The 15085-nt window shown below is 46.8% G+C and overlaps 1 protein-coding gene across 1 annotated transcript in view; it reads left to right on the top strand.

Annotated features, from left to right (window-relative positions):
- The first annotated feature begins 9832 nt into the window (after nt 1–9832).
- The window catches only part of LOC141121637 (uncharacterized), a 66760-nt gene continuing 61507 nt past the window's right edge, over nt 9833–15085 (top strand). The window contains exon 1 of the mRNA XM_073611288.1: nt 9833–9904. The gene's annotated coding sequence lies outside the window, so the exon portion shown is untranslated. The remainder of the gene's footprint in view (nt 9905–15085) is intronic.

The raw sequence follows: 15085 nt of genomic DNA, 5'->3' as shown, positions 1-15085 counted from the left end.
TGTGTTCTTTCAAACTTAGCAGCTACAGTATTTGTAGCTGCTGACTAGAGATGGGCTCGGGTGTGTTCGGGATCCCACCTGCCCGATCCCGCCAGGAAGCCGAAACTGCACACCGCTAATCACAGGCAGTGAAACAGTTCTCAATCTATGCAGCTGCGGACCGGGAAATGTCTCCCTGCCTGTGATTAGCGGTGTGCAGTGTCGGCTTCCTGGCGGGATTGGGCAGGTGGGATCCCGAACACACCCACACCTAATTCTGACTTTTACATTTTTGTTTTCACGGTGAAGAATCTATTTAAGGATATTCTTTAGTGTCACCGTTGAGTGTTAGTTCACCTTTTCAGAAAAAAATCACACCGTACACCTTATGCCCCCGATTATGTGTACAACATTTATTTGATTTTCCATGTAACATATTTCGTGCATTTTTGTCTCATGTGGATTTTATATGTTTTTTACGCTACTTTATTAACCACTTGCTTACAGGGCACTTAAACCCCCCTCCTATCCAGACCAATTTTCAGCTTTCAGCGCTGACGCACTTTGTATGACAATTGCGCGATCATACAACACTGTACTCAAATGAAATTTTTATCATTTTTTTCCCCACAAATAGAGCTTTCTTTTGGTGGTATTTGATCACCTCTGCAGTTTTTATTTTTTGTTAAAAAAAATGTAAAAAGACCGAATTTAAAAAAAATTTTTTTTTTTTTTTTTTTTATATTTTGTTATAAAATTTTAAAAAGGGTAATTTATCTCCTTCATTGATGTACGCTGATGAGGCGGCACTGATGGGTGGCAGTGATGGGCACTGATCTGGTACATTGATAGGCAACACTGCTAGGCAGTGCCGGTACAAGGGGTGGGCGGGAGGATCGGCTGCCCTGGGCAGGGTGTGGGAGGAGTGTGGGAGGGGGCTCTAGGTCGCCGACAGCAGCATGAGCATGCAGAGAATATTTAGGTTATGGCTCCACTCAATTGTACAGTCTGCCCAAAAAGTGGGCTGAGGATGCACCCATACATATTGCTTGCCTCCTCTCTACAGCGGCAACCACATTCTGGCACAGAGGGAGAAGAATTCATTCTACTGGCCTTGATTTCTCATCAGTCTGGCTGGCTGGATCGGGCTGTGACACTGAGAGCTCCTCTACAGGTGGGCGGAGCAAGATGATACAACAGTGCAGTTCCGATCATTGCTTTCCGCCCCCTGCATACATCATACAGCTCTCCCAACATGAAGATCTCACAGGATGGATGTTAGTTTTCTTCCATGTGAGTCCCCACTGCTCTGCCTTCCAAACTCTACCTGGCTGTGCTGTAAACTCGCCCTGTACTTTGCAGAGCAGGTTTACAAAAAGTGAAGAACAATTCTTATATATGTTGGGAATATACTGGGACTTTTCATTTGTTAATGTTCTCTGCTGATCCATCTAGTACTTGTGTATAGGGAGGGGATCCAGTGCTTAACTAACTCCCCCCAGCTGTCTCCCATCCTAAACACAGGATATGTCTCACTAACAGCAGTGTACTTACTATATTATTTGCCTGATATAAGCTGGGTGCAATGAAAAAATAAATACCTGTCCCTATTAGCTCAGTCTCCTGTCAGTCTATTGAGCCCTCCCCTGCTCTGTCAGCCCCACATTCCCAGAAAAGAGCTGAGGTGTTAGCATAGAGCTCTGTACATGTGCAGACTGGGGATAAAGGCTGGGGAAACATTATTTCAGCAAGCTGCAAATGCCATCGATGTTGTTGGGAATCAGAGCCCCCCTGTGTGTCAGAGCCCCCTGTGTGTCAGAGCCCCCCTGTGTGTCAGAGCCCCCCTGTGTGTCAGAGCCCCCCTGTGTGTCAGAGCCCCCTGTGTGTCAGAGCCCCCCTGTGTGTCAGAGCCCCCCTGTGTGTCAGAGCCCCCCTGTGTGTCAGAGCCCCCCTGTGTGTCAGAGCCCCCCTGTGTGTCAGTGCCCCCTGTGTGTCAGAGCCCCCTGTGTGTCAGAGCCCCCCTGTGTGTCAGAGCCCCCTGTGTGTCAGAGCCCCCCTGTGTGTCAGAGCCCCCTGTGTGTCAGAGCCCCCTGTGTGTCAGAGCCCCCCTGTGTGTCAGAGCCCCCTGTGTGTCAGAGCCCCCCTGTGTGTCAGAGCCCCCCTGTGTGTCAGAGCCCCCCTGTGTGTCAGAGCCCCCTGTGTGTCAGAGCCCCCTGTGTGTCAGAGCCCCCTGTGTGTCAGAGCCCCCCTGTGTGTCAGAGCCCCCCTGTGTGTCAGAGCCCCCTGTGTGTCAGAGCCCCCCTGTGTGTCAGAGCCCCCTGTGTGTCAGAGCCCCCTGTGTGTCAGAGCGTGTCCTCCTCATTCTCTTTCCCATGTTGACTTTAGACAGCAGAGCAGAAAGTAGAGGAGTCCAGTGTGCTGAAGTGTGGAGAATGTGTGATCCTGTTTTTCATAGGCTATTGAGTTTGGCTAAATCTGCTAGTACATCTAACACTACCCTCCTTCCCAGACTGACTATGCTGCTATCAGCTGTGCCTTCTGTGCTCCTTTATCCAGATTGGGGGCACTCTAATACAGGACATATGCCACTGGCCAGATCGCCAGGTGAAAACAGAGGGGAAAAGCCTAAAATAAAACTAATGCAGCCACCACATCTAATGATTGTTAAACTGCAATATATAACATATTGGGTTTTATACCAGTCTTCTGAACCCTATTTCCACAATCCTTAATATGTTTTTTTTTCCATTCCTGAGCTCTGCATCACTTGCTACTGAACCCTTGCAGTGTAAATGGGGGGGGGGGGGCAATCTGGTATGTTCGCCCTGGGCACTGGGTGACCTTGTCCCGGCACTGATAGGCAGCATTGGAAATCACACCCGCACGCTGCTGGGCTTGAAGGGGCGCTCTCTGCTCTACCACACTTGCGCACAAGCTGTAGCTATCTTAATCGGCTGGTACAGAGCAGCAGCAACTGAGCCGCTAATAGGGGTCAAGTAGGCGCAATCCGGGCACCCATTCATGTAGAGTAGGCATAATTCAGGCGCAAATAGTGGACAACCCAGGCGCTAGTAAATGTAGGTAACAAAATATTAAATGAATGTAGCGCTCAATCAAATTAAAATATAAATGGTGTAAAAAACTGATGATTAAGTGACGCTCAAAAAAGTATAATAAATATTGCTCAAAAAAATGAATATAATAGAAATGTAAAACAACCACGTGAATGGAGGTTCTATAGGGAAAATCCTATGCGGTGTTAGGACGAGAGATCCCTAGGAGAGTCATTTTGAGGAGGATCGTGGAGCTGTTTTATCAATTTTGATTGTATCGTCTATGGGACCTTTTTACCAAGGGCACGTTTCTTCACTGATCTAAGCACCTTTTTGATACCATTGGACTTAATTATTATTTATTGCACTTGTGTGGATTTTTATCTGTCATTATTTATATATATTTATTCTATATTATTATTGCACAGATCACATAGTTGCACTACCATTACTTATTTTAGAGTGCCGTATTTATTGCTTTTTTATATTCTATTTGCACAGTGGTTCTATGGATTCATTAGTTACACTTAATATGGAGTTTCGTTTGTTTTTTTTTGTCACTTTTTGGATTATTATTATTGGAAGAAAAGCTCTGGGAATCGTAAGGGGGGCTCCACTGGGGACACCTGATGCTAGCGGGGGCTCCGCCGGGGACTCCTGATGCGAGGGGGGGCTCCGCCGGGGACTTCTGATGCGAGGGGGGGCTCCGCCGGGGACTCCTGATGCGAGGGGGAGCTCCGCCGGGGACTCCTGATGCGAGGGGGAGCTCCGCCGGGGACTCCTGATGCGAGGGGGGGCTCCGCCGGGGACTCCTGATGCGAGGGGGGCCTCCGCCGGGGACTCCTGATGCGAGGGGGAGCTCCGCCGGGGACTCCTGATGCGAGGGGGGGCTTCCCTGGGGACTCCTGATGCGAGGGGGAGCTCCGCCGGGGACTCCTGATGCGAGGGGGGGCTCCGCCGAGGACTCCTGATGCGAGGGAGAGCTCCACCGGGGACTTCTGGTGTGAGGGGGGGCTCCGCCGGGGACTTCTGGTGTGAGGGGGGGCTCCGCCGGGGACTCCTGGTGTGAGGGGGGGCTCCGCCGGAGACTTCTGGTGTGAGGGGGGGCTCCGCCAGGGACTCCTGGTGTGAGGGGGGGGCTCTTTAATCATCCTGCCACCATAACAACCATGGTGCCGGGATGATTGAAGTGCTAACACCAGGTGTTTGGAGTAACTTTATTTATTTATTTATTTATTTTATTTCAGGTACTTATATAGCGCCGTCAATTTACGCAGCGCTTTACATATACATTGTACATTCACATCAGTCCCTACCCTCAAGGAGCTTACAATCTAAGGTCCCTAACTCACATTCATACATACTAGGGACAATTTTAGACAGGATCCAATTAACCTACCAGCATGTCTTTGGAGTGACTTTATCTGCTGATTGTTAAACTTTCTAGAATACACATATTTTTATTGTGTAGGATCTGGGGCTGCTGTCGCGTCATTTCCCTCTTCCCCTTTCCCCCTCTCCCCCTAATTATTGTACGGCTCCGCCTACAGCCACAAAAGTGTTCCACTTTTCTTTTTTTTTTTTACAATCTTGGCAACTATGATAACCCCTGTCAGATTTTTTTTTTTTTCACCATTTGTGTCCCAATGCAGGGAGACTTCCCTTCACTTCCTGTCCCATAGCCAAAAAAGGAAGTGAGAGGAAATACCAGAAAATGAGGGGAATCCCTTGGGGACCCCCAGGTCACCAGAACTCATGCCCCATTGGAAGATTTCCCCCTCTATTACTTTTCAGGGGACAATCCAAAAATGTGGGATCTCCTTTTTTTTTTCCTTTTCAATGATAATGGTAAACAGGACAAACAGAGGGAGAATCTCCATAATGGGGGCAGAGACAGCAATCAAAATTGACAGGTGTTCTAATCTCTCTGCCCTCTATCTAAAAAAAAAAAACAAAAAACAAAAGTTTTGCCTTTAGTCATACTTTAACCACTTGAGGTCCGTGCTGTAGCCGAATGATGGCCCCAGCGTTGACCTGAATTTCTGGGAGGCCATCATAGGACGTCCTCCCCTTTGCGCGCTCCCAGCGCTCCCCCTGCAGGGCACGCGCGGCGTGATTAACCGAGACTCGGGTGATCACCGATCCGAGTAAGGGGCCGATCGCGGCCCCTTACCACGTAATCAGCTGTCAGCCAATGACATCTGATCACGTGTGTAAACAAAAGCTCGGTAATTGTTTTTTTTTTCTCCTCACGCTGACAGTGTGAGGAGAAAAAAAAGCTGATCACCGGCTTATGTTCAAGGGACATCGGTCCCGAAGAGGAAGGAGGCACATCTGCCTCCTCCTCTGTGCTTGCCAGTGCCACCTGCCAGTGCCACCTGTCAATTCCCACAAGTGCCACCTATCAATGCCCACCAGTGGTGCCAATCAGTGCCACCTAGCAGTGCTGCCTTTCAGTGTAACCTATCAGTGCCCATCACTGCCAGTTATCAGTGCCACCTATCAGTGCCACTTCTCAGTGCCCACCAATGCCACCTATCAATGCCCTTCAGTGCCACCTCTCAGTGTCACCTCTCAGTGCCCACCAGTGCCGCCCTATCGGTGCCCATCAGTGCAGCCCATCGGTGCCTATCAGTGTAGCCTATTGGTGACCATCAGTGCAGCCTCATCAGCGTACATCAATGAAGGAGAAAAATTACCTGTTTGCAACATTTTATAACAAAATATAAAAAATATATATATATTTTTTTAAATTCAGTCTTTTTAAATTTTTTTAACAAAAAATAAAAACCGCAGAGGTGATCGAATGCCACCAAAAGAAACCTCTATTTGTGGGAAAAAATGATAAAAATTTAATTTGGGTACAGTGTTGTATGACCGCGCAATGGTCATTCAAAGTGCGACAGCGCTGAAAGCTGAAAATTGGTCTGGAGGGGGGTTTAAGTGCCCAGTAAACAAGTGGTTAACCACTTCAGCCCTGGAAGATTTGGCTGCTGAATGACCAGGCCATTTTTTGCGATTCGGCACTGCGTCATTTTAATTGACAATTGCGCGGTCGTGCGACGTTGCACCCAAACAAAATTGACGTCCTTTTTTCCCCACAAATAGAGCTTTCTTTTGGTGGTATTTGATCACCTCTGCGGTTTTTATTTTTTGCGCTATAAACAAAAAAAGAGCGACAATTTTGAAAAAAAAACAATATTTTGTACTTTTTGCTGTAATAAATATCCCCATTTTTGGGGATGAGACCAAAATAAACTTACTTGGTTCAGATGGTGTCAAGCCTGTGTGGCGGTACCAGGTGAGGAGGGGCGATGCGAGGGGGGCACAGGTCAGGGATAAAGTTGTGGAGAAGTTTAAAGCAGGGTTAGGTTATAAAAAAATCGCAAGCTTTCAACATCTCACAGAGCTCTGTTCAATCCATCATCCAAAAATGGAAAGAGTATGGCACAACTGCAAACCTACCAAGAGATGTACGTCCACCTAAACTGACAGACCGGGCAAGGAGAGCATTAATCAGAGAAGCAACCAAAAGGCCCATGGTAACTCAGGAGCTGCAGAAATCCACAGCTCAGGTGGGAGAATCTGTCCACAGGACAACTATTAGTCGTACACTCCACAAATCTGACCTTTATGGAAGAGTGGCAAGAAGAAAGCCATTGTTGAATTGTCATAAGATGTCCTGTTTGCAGTCTGCAAGAAATCATGTGGGGGACACAGCAAACGTGGAAGAAGGTGCTGTTGTCAGATGAGACGAAAACTGAACAAAATTGAAAACTATTTATAATTTTCCTTCCACTTCAAAATTATGTGCCACTTTGTGTTGGTCTATCACATAAAAATCACAATAAACTACATTTATGTTTTTGATTGTAACATGACAAAATGTGGAAAATTTCAAGTGGTATGTGTGACAGAACCCACTGTCACTGTGTGTTTTGGAGGCGGCTGTGGGCTGGCCTCCTACCCTCAGACTATAGCCCAGTAGAGAACGAGAGACTCAGGGACCCTCTCTTATTGTGTTTAATTATGTAAGGACATGGCACGTAGACAAAAGGTGTGGAGACCCATCCCAGCAGGGGATGTGTAAGGAGGGGCTGTCTGCTTATCATAATCCCTTGGTGTGTTTCAACTGTAGTTTCTGTTTGAATGTGTCGAGTTTCCATTGGTTCTTCCTTGTTCCCTACCCCTTCTATGACAAGGCTAAGGGGAGTGTCCCTGTGTTTAAAAGTGTGTTTTGTACTTAATAAACAGTTTTTTGCTCTGCATGTTTACACCTCAACATCTGGGTACTTTGCCTCGTTATTGGGGGGTTAAGGGCTGGTTATGGCGAGTCTGCTGGCTGCGGGTGCGTTTTGGAGAACAGGAGACACAGGTCTGATGGAGGTGCCCAGCCGGGGTATCCGAGATCTGTCACCGTATGAATACTTTTTTAAGGCACTGTATGTATGAGAGGCACTGTTGGATGGGTCAGAGGTATTCGCTAAGGTACCAGAGGACACAAGAGTGGTTAAAGAAGTTGGGATCACCAATCTGAAAATAAATTGTGTTAAAAAATGTCAGTTGGTAGGACAGTCCCTTGCAGAGTGTTGGACAACAGGCGACGTGAAACAACAACCGGAATGTGGATCTTTTTTCCTACACTGAAGGAGTGAACCAGGCAGTTTCAAATAGCCAGAAAGGGCTGGCTGATGAGCAGGAAATTATTACCAGGTGAGCCACTGTGGAACGATGAGTGCTGGCAATTAACTTACAGCTGAGCACTGAGAAGGGAGGGCTGAGCCCAGCCCTGACACTCTGGTGTGAAACAAGGGGGGATATGTGGCAGTGCCTTGCCACAGGGTAAAAAAGGCAGTCTGGGCCAGGTTTTGTATAGAACAGGCACAATGATGGTGCAGGTGTGTGCTGGGTTCTTAGGAGAGTCAGGATTAGAGTTCAGGGTTTCGCCCTCCCGAAGAATCACTGTGTGTGCAAGGGAGCAGAGAGGTGGGCAAGTCTGCACTGTGCTGTCCAGGACAGGACAGACAGAACCTGAGCCTGAGAGATGGAGCTGATAGAGGTACAGTGTTTGTGTATGAGTACTGGGATATTGTGCTAGATGGTCAGAAGAACCAATGCATGAGTCCTGAGTAACAAGGCTGCTAAAGAGAGCCAAGAGGCTGAATATTGTTTCTGTTCATAAAGATGGTGGAAACCCCCCCCCTGCATGGGAAACTGATTGCTGTGAACATTTTCTTTCTGTTTTAATAAAAGTGGGCAGAAACAGCCCTGAAAAAGCATATCTGGTGTAGATTGAAGTCACTGTGAAGCACTTCACTACCAATGAGCTAAACAATCCCCACAATTGGTGGAGGATGCGGGCAAGACAGTGGAGTTCCAGATCCTCTCATGCCAGAACAGTGAGTTGCCAGAGAATGTTTTGCTCTGCAGTGTGTGCAGCAGGTGGTGTACCTGCCATTGACTGAACTCAATGCGAAGCACTACCAATTATCTAAACAACCCCCAAGTTTTCACAAGATATAGAGATCACTAGTAAAGTCTGGGGTCTCCGTACTCCTATCTGTGTGAACATCCAATATTTCAATCCAGATTATCTGTCCCTCCACCCAGGATTTAAAAGATTCTTCATTATTCCACCCAAAACTGAAAACCTATTCAACATTCTAGCCACCTTATTTGAGGTCTTGTACCCACATATGTGTGGTTTTCAAAAAGGTACGCAGGTTCCTGCTGGTAGCATCTTCTAGAAGAGATACGTTTGTTTATACCCATTGTCATGCACGCAGGACACATTTATACTAGATGCCGTCAGGTGCATTTTTGAAAAAATGCTGTGCGGAAACAGAATTCACAGCAAATGCACATGAACACACGTGAACGTACAGGAATGTGCATGAACACGCACAAACTTAAATGCAAACGCAACTTTGTAAACAGAAAAAATTGAATAAAAGAAAACTTATTACGACTAAGGCTATTGCCGAAACGCGTCAGCTTTATTGTCACTCTGATGTACCAATAAACGTCACTTCAAGGATTACAGTTTTGCCAGCTCTCCTTATTACTGACACACCGAAAAGGCATATAAATGGACTGAAAATGCACTGAAAACCCATTTAATGTACTGCAAACACAATGATAACACATGAAAATGCACCGCTAACACACGGAACACACCGAATACACATAAAAAGCAGCCCTGTCTCCCCATTCTCACATGTATTTAGGTCACGCAAACATGTATGTAAATGGTGATTGCAACACATGTGAGGTATCACCACAAATGTCACCGTGAGAGCAATATTTCAAGGACCATAGTTCATGGTTACCTCTAAACTGATAATCTGTAAAGGCTTTCGCCTATCAACATTTTTAGGTACAGTAGTTTGTCGCCATTTCACAGGGGATTTCGCCTATCAACATTTTTAGGTACAGTAGTTTGTCGCCATTTCACAGGGGATGCGCAGTTTTAAATCTTGACAAGTTTGTTATCTATATACTTTATGCATCATCTTTTATATTGTTCATTGGTCAAGGAACCCCTAGAAACCTTTGGAGGAACCCTGGCTGACAAAGCTTAGACTAGGCAGCAATATATTTCTATCCCCCTTGGTGGGAGTGGAGATGACCCCATCTATAAGGATATACAGTACATACACACACAGCACAAGGCCATGTTCACACTATGAGACATTTCTCGGGGCAGCAGTTCCTCTGAGCTCCACAAGGTGGTGATCTTACTTATACTGGGATAGAACATCTCTAGAGAATGCAGACAGGAAGTGATGTCGGATACAGACAGGAAGTTCCGGGTGAGAGGTGAATCGGGAGGAAGTAGAGAGGAGACATTGCTGGACCTGGCAGTAGAGGAGGTAATAAGATCTTATATTCTATTTACACCCAGTAATCCCCCCGTCATGTCCGTCCTCTTCCTCCATAGTCACTGTGATGTCTTTTATCTCCAGCAGATGATGATACACACATATATAGTGTGGAAACCTAGATTAACCCCTTCAGGGGCAGAACATTTCCCCACTTATGGGGCCGGAACATTCTCTTCATTTTGGAGATAAATTCTAGTCATATGATCCTCTAAACAAACAGCACTGACAATAAATAGACAAGACAATGACCATCCTGACCATACATGGCCTACAAAGGGCAATTATTACACTACACAGGCAGCAAATGGGCAATCATTACAATATGCAGCCAACACAATGATGGAGTGCAGGGGTCAGGAGTATGGAGCATAGAGACCCTTACATTGCTGGTCAGGAGGAAGAAAACATTCCCCAGCCTTAGGGTTGCCAACTCATCTTTTTAAACCCGAACACATGAATTACACAGGTTCTAAAGGCTGATTTAATGCAGATGAGGCACCAAGTGAAGTTTCCTTACCACCTTCATCAGCCTCAGAAGCTGTGTAATTCATATGTGTTTGGTTTTAAAGGGATGAGGTGGCGACCCTACCCAACCTGTACAAAATATTTTACAGCGCACACATACAAGAATGACATTTCCTGCAGGGCTAGTTTAAAAATACCGGAACATATTCAAAAAAATACGGGGGTTTGGTCACACTATATGGTCATGTAGTGCTAAGCCCACTTACTGCGACAAAGTACCCCAAATTAGTGGGTCCTACACTAGTAATAGAATGGAAGATCCTTTGTCTCAACCATGGGAGCCGAACTCCTCTATGTGGAAGAACTGAAGGGGATACATCCTAGCAGCACCATCTTGATTTTAAACGCATTGTAGGGTGTGCCCCCCAAATATCTTTTTGTAGACCTTACCCAACCTGCCATGAAGAATATGTTCCATCATTGGTGTCGGAGGGAGGAAAATACTGAGGGAAGTAGAAGAGCCTATGTGGGGGGGGGGGTACTGAGGCGGAAGGACTTTGTGGCAACTGAGGGGGTAGTGGGGTTGAAGGATTAACCTCTTTCTTCAAATGACGGCTGGGTGGTGCGGCTCTTGTTCTGGGTGGACGTCATATGACGGCCCTCCAGAACGACCACTCTTGCGCGCCCCGGGTGTGCGCGGCGGCTGTGCCGTGCTGCTAGGACACGGTGCAACCCCAATCTGTGTAAAGAGCCATGGCTGCGGCTCTTTAACCATGTGATCAGCTGTGTCCAATCACAGCTGGTCACATGTAAACACGGAGATGTCGATAATCGGCACTCCTCGCCTCACACTGTCAGAGTGCGAGGAGTGGAGAGCCAATCAGCGGTATCTCCTCACAGAGGACATCTAGGGATGTAATCAAGGCACTGATCATCAGTGCCCTGATTACAATTAAGTGGCAGCAATCAGTGCCAACCAGTGCCCACAATTGGCACCAATCTGTGCCCACAAGTGCCAGCAATCAGTGGCCATCAGTGATGACAGTCAGTGCTGGCTATCAGTGCTGCCCATCAATACTTATCGCTGCTGCACATCAATGCCACCCATCAGTCCTGCCCACCAGTGCCGCTTATCTGTGCCCAGTGCCACCCATCAGTGCCACTTATCAGTGCCCATAAGTGCGGCATATTCGTGCCTGCTCATCAGTGCTACCTAATTAGTGCCCATAAGTGCCGCCTCATCAGTGCCGCCTCATCAGCACTCATCAGTGAAGGAGAAAAATTACTTATTTACAAAATTTACTGACAGAAACTAATGCCGCGTACACACGATCGGACTTTATGGCATACTTGGTCTGACATTCTTCCCGGCGGACTACCGCCGGACTTTCTGAACGGACGGACTTGCTTACACACGACCGGACTTTCCGGCAGGCTAAGTCCGCCGTCTTTCCGACGGACTTTCGCTGGAGTTACGGCGGACTTTCAGAATGAACGGACTTGCCCACACACGGACAAGTCCGTTCATTTTAAACGTGACTCGGGTACAACGGGACTAGAAAAGGAAGTCAGTCTTGCCGCTTTTATCGGCAAGATTGACACCTTGCGAGCCCCGTCGCGGGGCATACCAGGCCCTTAGGTCTGGTATGGGTTTTAAGGGGAACCCCCTATGCCGAAAAAACGGCGTGGGGTCCCCCCTAAAATCCATACCAGACCCCGATCCGAGCACGCAGCCCGGCCGGGCAGGAAAGGGGGTGGGGACGAGCGCCCCCCTCCTGAACCGTACCAGGCCGCATGCCCTCAACATGGGGGGGGTGGGGGAGGACAAGGGCCTCTTCCCAACAACCCTGGCCGTTGGTTGTCGGGGTCTGCAGGCCCCCTTTAATAAAAGGGCCCCCAGATCCTGGCCCCCCACCCTATGTGAATAAGTATGGGGTACATGGTACCCCTACCCATTTACCTAGGGAAAAAGTGTTAATAATAAAACACACTACACAGGTTTTTAAAATAATTTATTAGACAGCTCCGGGGGGGGTCTTCCTCCGGCTTCGGGGTCTTCTTCCGGCTTTGGGGGTCCCTCCGGTTCCTCTTCTCCCGGCGTCCAGTTGGTTCTTCTCCGCTCTCTCTGGCCTCTTCTCCCGATGTTCCAGTTCTTCTGCTGGCTCCTCCGCTGTCTTCATGCCGCTCTTTTGCCAGCGAAGGCCCGTACTTCTGGCTCCTTTTCTTCTTGGCTTCTTCCCTCTTCTCTTCTCTAGATGTTGACGCAACGGTCTCTCCGGCTGGAATGGTCTCTGAGCTCTCCGCTGTGACTTATATAGGCGGAGACCCCGCCCCCTTTATGCCGTCACAGTTCCTGGGCATGCTGGAACTGTGACGTTTTAGGGGGCGTGGTCACTGAGTGATGTTGACTGGGAGGAGCAGAGAATGATTTGGGCAATATCTGCAGATGAGGTCGGTGATGTAGCTGGGGGTGATGTTGTGGATGGCCTTATCTATGAATTACACAATATTCCTAAGTGCACATGGAATAGTAAGTACAATCTTCAAATCCTAATAATATTAAACAACCATTCATAAGGTTATACCACAAAAAAAATATATATATAGCGCGGGTCTCTAGTGGTTAAATGGCTAAGCTTCCTTCATTTACAGCTGGAGTTCTTTCCTTTGATAAAAGAAGGAAAAGATACTTTGTTTCTACTCATTCACAGTGTTGTGATTTTTTTTTTCCCAGCTGTGAGAACTCTCTGCACTTGTTAGAAAGAATTGTGACATGCTGTTTTGAAGATCGGGAAGGGAAAAATATTGCGATTTTGAATCTTAACGATTAATGTGCAGCTCTACCCTGTATGTTGTGGTCGTTCAAGTGCTTATTTAATAGTTTTTTTAAACTGTCGATGCTCCCCACTGAGACCACCACCTGTGGAAGGGAATTCCACATCCTGACCACTCTTACATAAATAACCCTCTACGTCAGTGGTCATCAACCCTGTCCTCAGGGCCCACTAACAGGCCAGGTTTGCAAGATAACTGAAATACATCACAGGTGATATCATTTGCTGCTCAGTGATTGCAGTATTCTAGTCTGCATCTCCCCGAGGTAATACATAAAACCTGGCCTGTTAGTGGGCCCTAAGGACAGGGTTGATGACCACTGCTCTATGTAGTTTATGGTTAAACCTCTTTTCTTCTAATTTTAATGAGTGGCCACATGTCTTGGTAAACTCCCTTTCGTGAAATCATATCCCGTCTCAAGCGTCTCTTCTCCAGAGAGAATAAGTTCAGTGCTCGCAACCTTTCCTCATAACTAAGATCCTCCAGACCCTTTATTAGCTTTGTACTCCATTTCCAGTACATCCTTCCTGAGGACTGGTGCCCAGAACTGAACAGCATACTCCAGGTGAGGCCGGACCAGAGTCTTGTAGAGCGGGGGAATTATCATTTTATCTCTGGAATGAATCCCCTTTTTTAATGCATGCCAATATTCTGTTTGCTTTGTTAGCAGCAGCTTGGCATTGCATGCCATTGCTGAGCCTATCATCTACTAGGACCCCCAGGTCCTTTTCCATCCTAGATTCCCCCAGAGGTTCTCCCCCAGTGTATAGATTGCATTCATATTTTTGCCACCCAAATGCATTATTTTACATTTTTCTCCATTAAACCTCATTTGCCATGTAGTTGCCACCCCATTAATTTGTTCAGATCTTTTTGCAAGGTTTCCACATACTGCAGAGTATTGCCCTGCTCAGCTTAGTATCGTCCACAAATACAGAGATTGAACTGTTTACCCCATCCTCCAGGTCGTTTATGGATAAATTAAATAGGATTGGTCCCACCACAGAACCCCGTGGGACCCCACTACCCATCTGACCATTCCAAGTACTCCCCATTTATCACCACCCTCTGAACTCGCCCCTGTAGCCAGTTTTCAATCCATGTACTCACCCTATGGTCCATGCCAACGGACCTTATTTTGTACAGTAAACTTTAATGTGGAACTGTGTCAAATGCTTTTGCAAAATCCAGATACACCACGTCTACGGGCCTTTCTTTATCTAGATGGCAACTCACCTCCTCATAGAAGGTTAATAGATTGGTTTGGCAAGAATGATTCTTCATGAACCCATGCTGATTACTGCTAATGATACTGTTCTCATTACTAATATCTTGTATATAGTCCCTTATCATCCCTTCTAAGAGCTTGCATACTATTGATGTTAGGCTAACTGGTCTGTAATTCCCAGGGATGTATTTTGGGCCCTTTTTAAATATTGGTGCTACATTGGCTTTTTTCCAATCCACTGATACCATTCCAGTCAGTAGACTGTCAGTAAAAATTAGGAACAATGGTCTGGCAATTACTTGACCGAGTTCCCTAAGTACCCTCGGGTGCAAGCCATCTGGTCCCGGTGATTTATTAATGTTAAGTTTCCCAAGTCTAATTTTAATGCTGTCCTCTGTTAACCATGGAGGTGCTTCCTGTGATGTGTCATGAGGATAAACACTGCAGTTTTGGTTACTGAAGCCCCCGATTCCCTTGTGAAGACTGAGGAGAAGAATAAGTACAATACCTTCGCCATCTCCCCATCCTTTGTAACCAGATGACCTTCCTCATTCTTTATGGGACCAATATGGTCTGTCCTCCCCTTTTTACTGTTTACATACTTAAAAAATTTCTTGGGATTTTTTATTTGCTCTCCTCCG

Source organism: Aquarana catesbeiana, unplaced genomic scaffold (assembly GCF_042186555.1).
Source record: "Aquarana catesbeiana isolate 2022-GZ unplaced genomic scaffold, ASM4218655v1 unanchor227, whole genome shotgun sequence".
In the NCBI taxonomy this organism is placed as follows: domain Eukaryota; kingdom Metazoa; phylum Chordata; class Amphibia; order Anura; family Ranidae; genus Aquarana; species Aquarana catesbeiana.
Note: the sequence above shows the minus strand (reverse complement) of the source record. Positions and strands in the feature narration are given on the sequence as shown.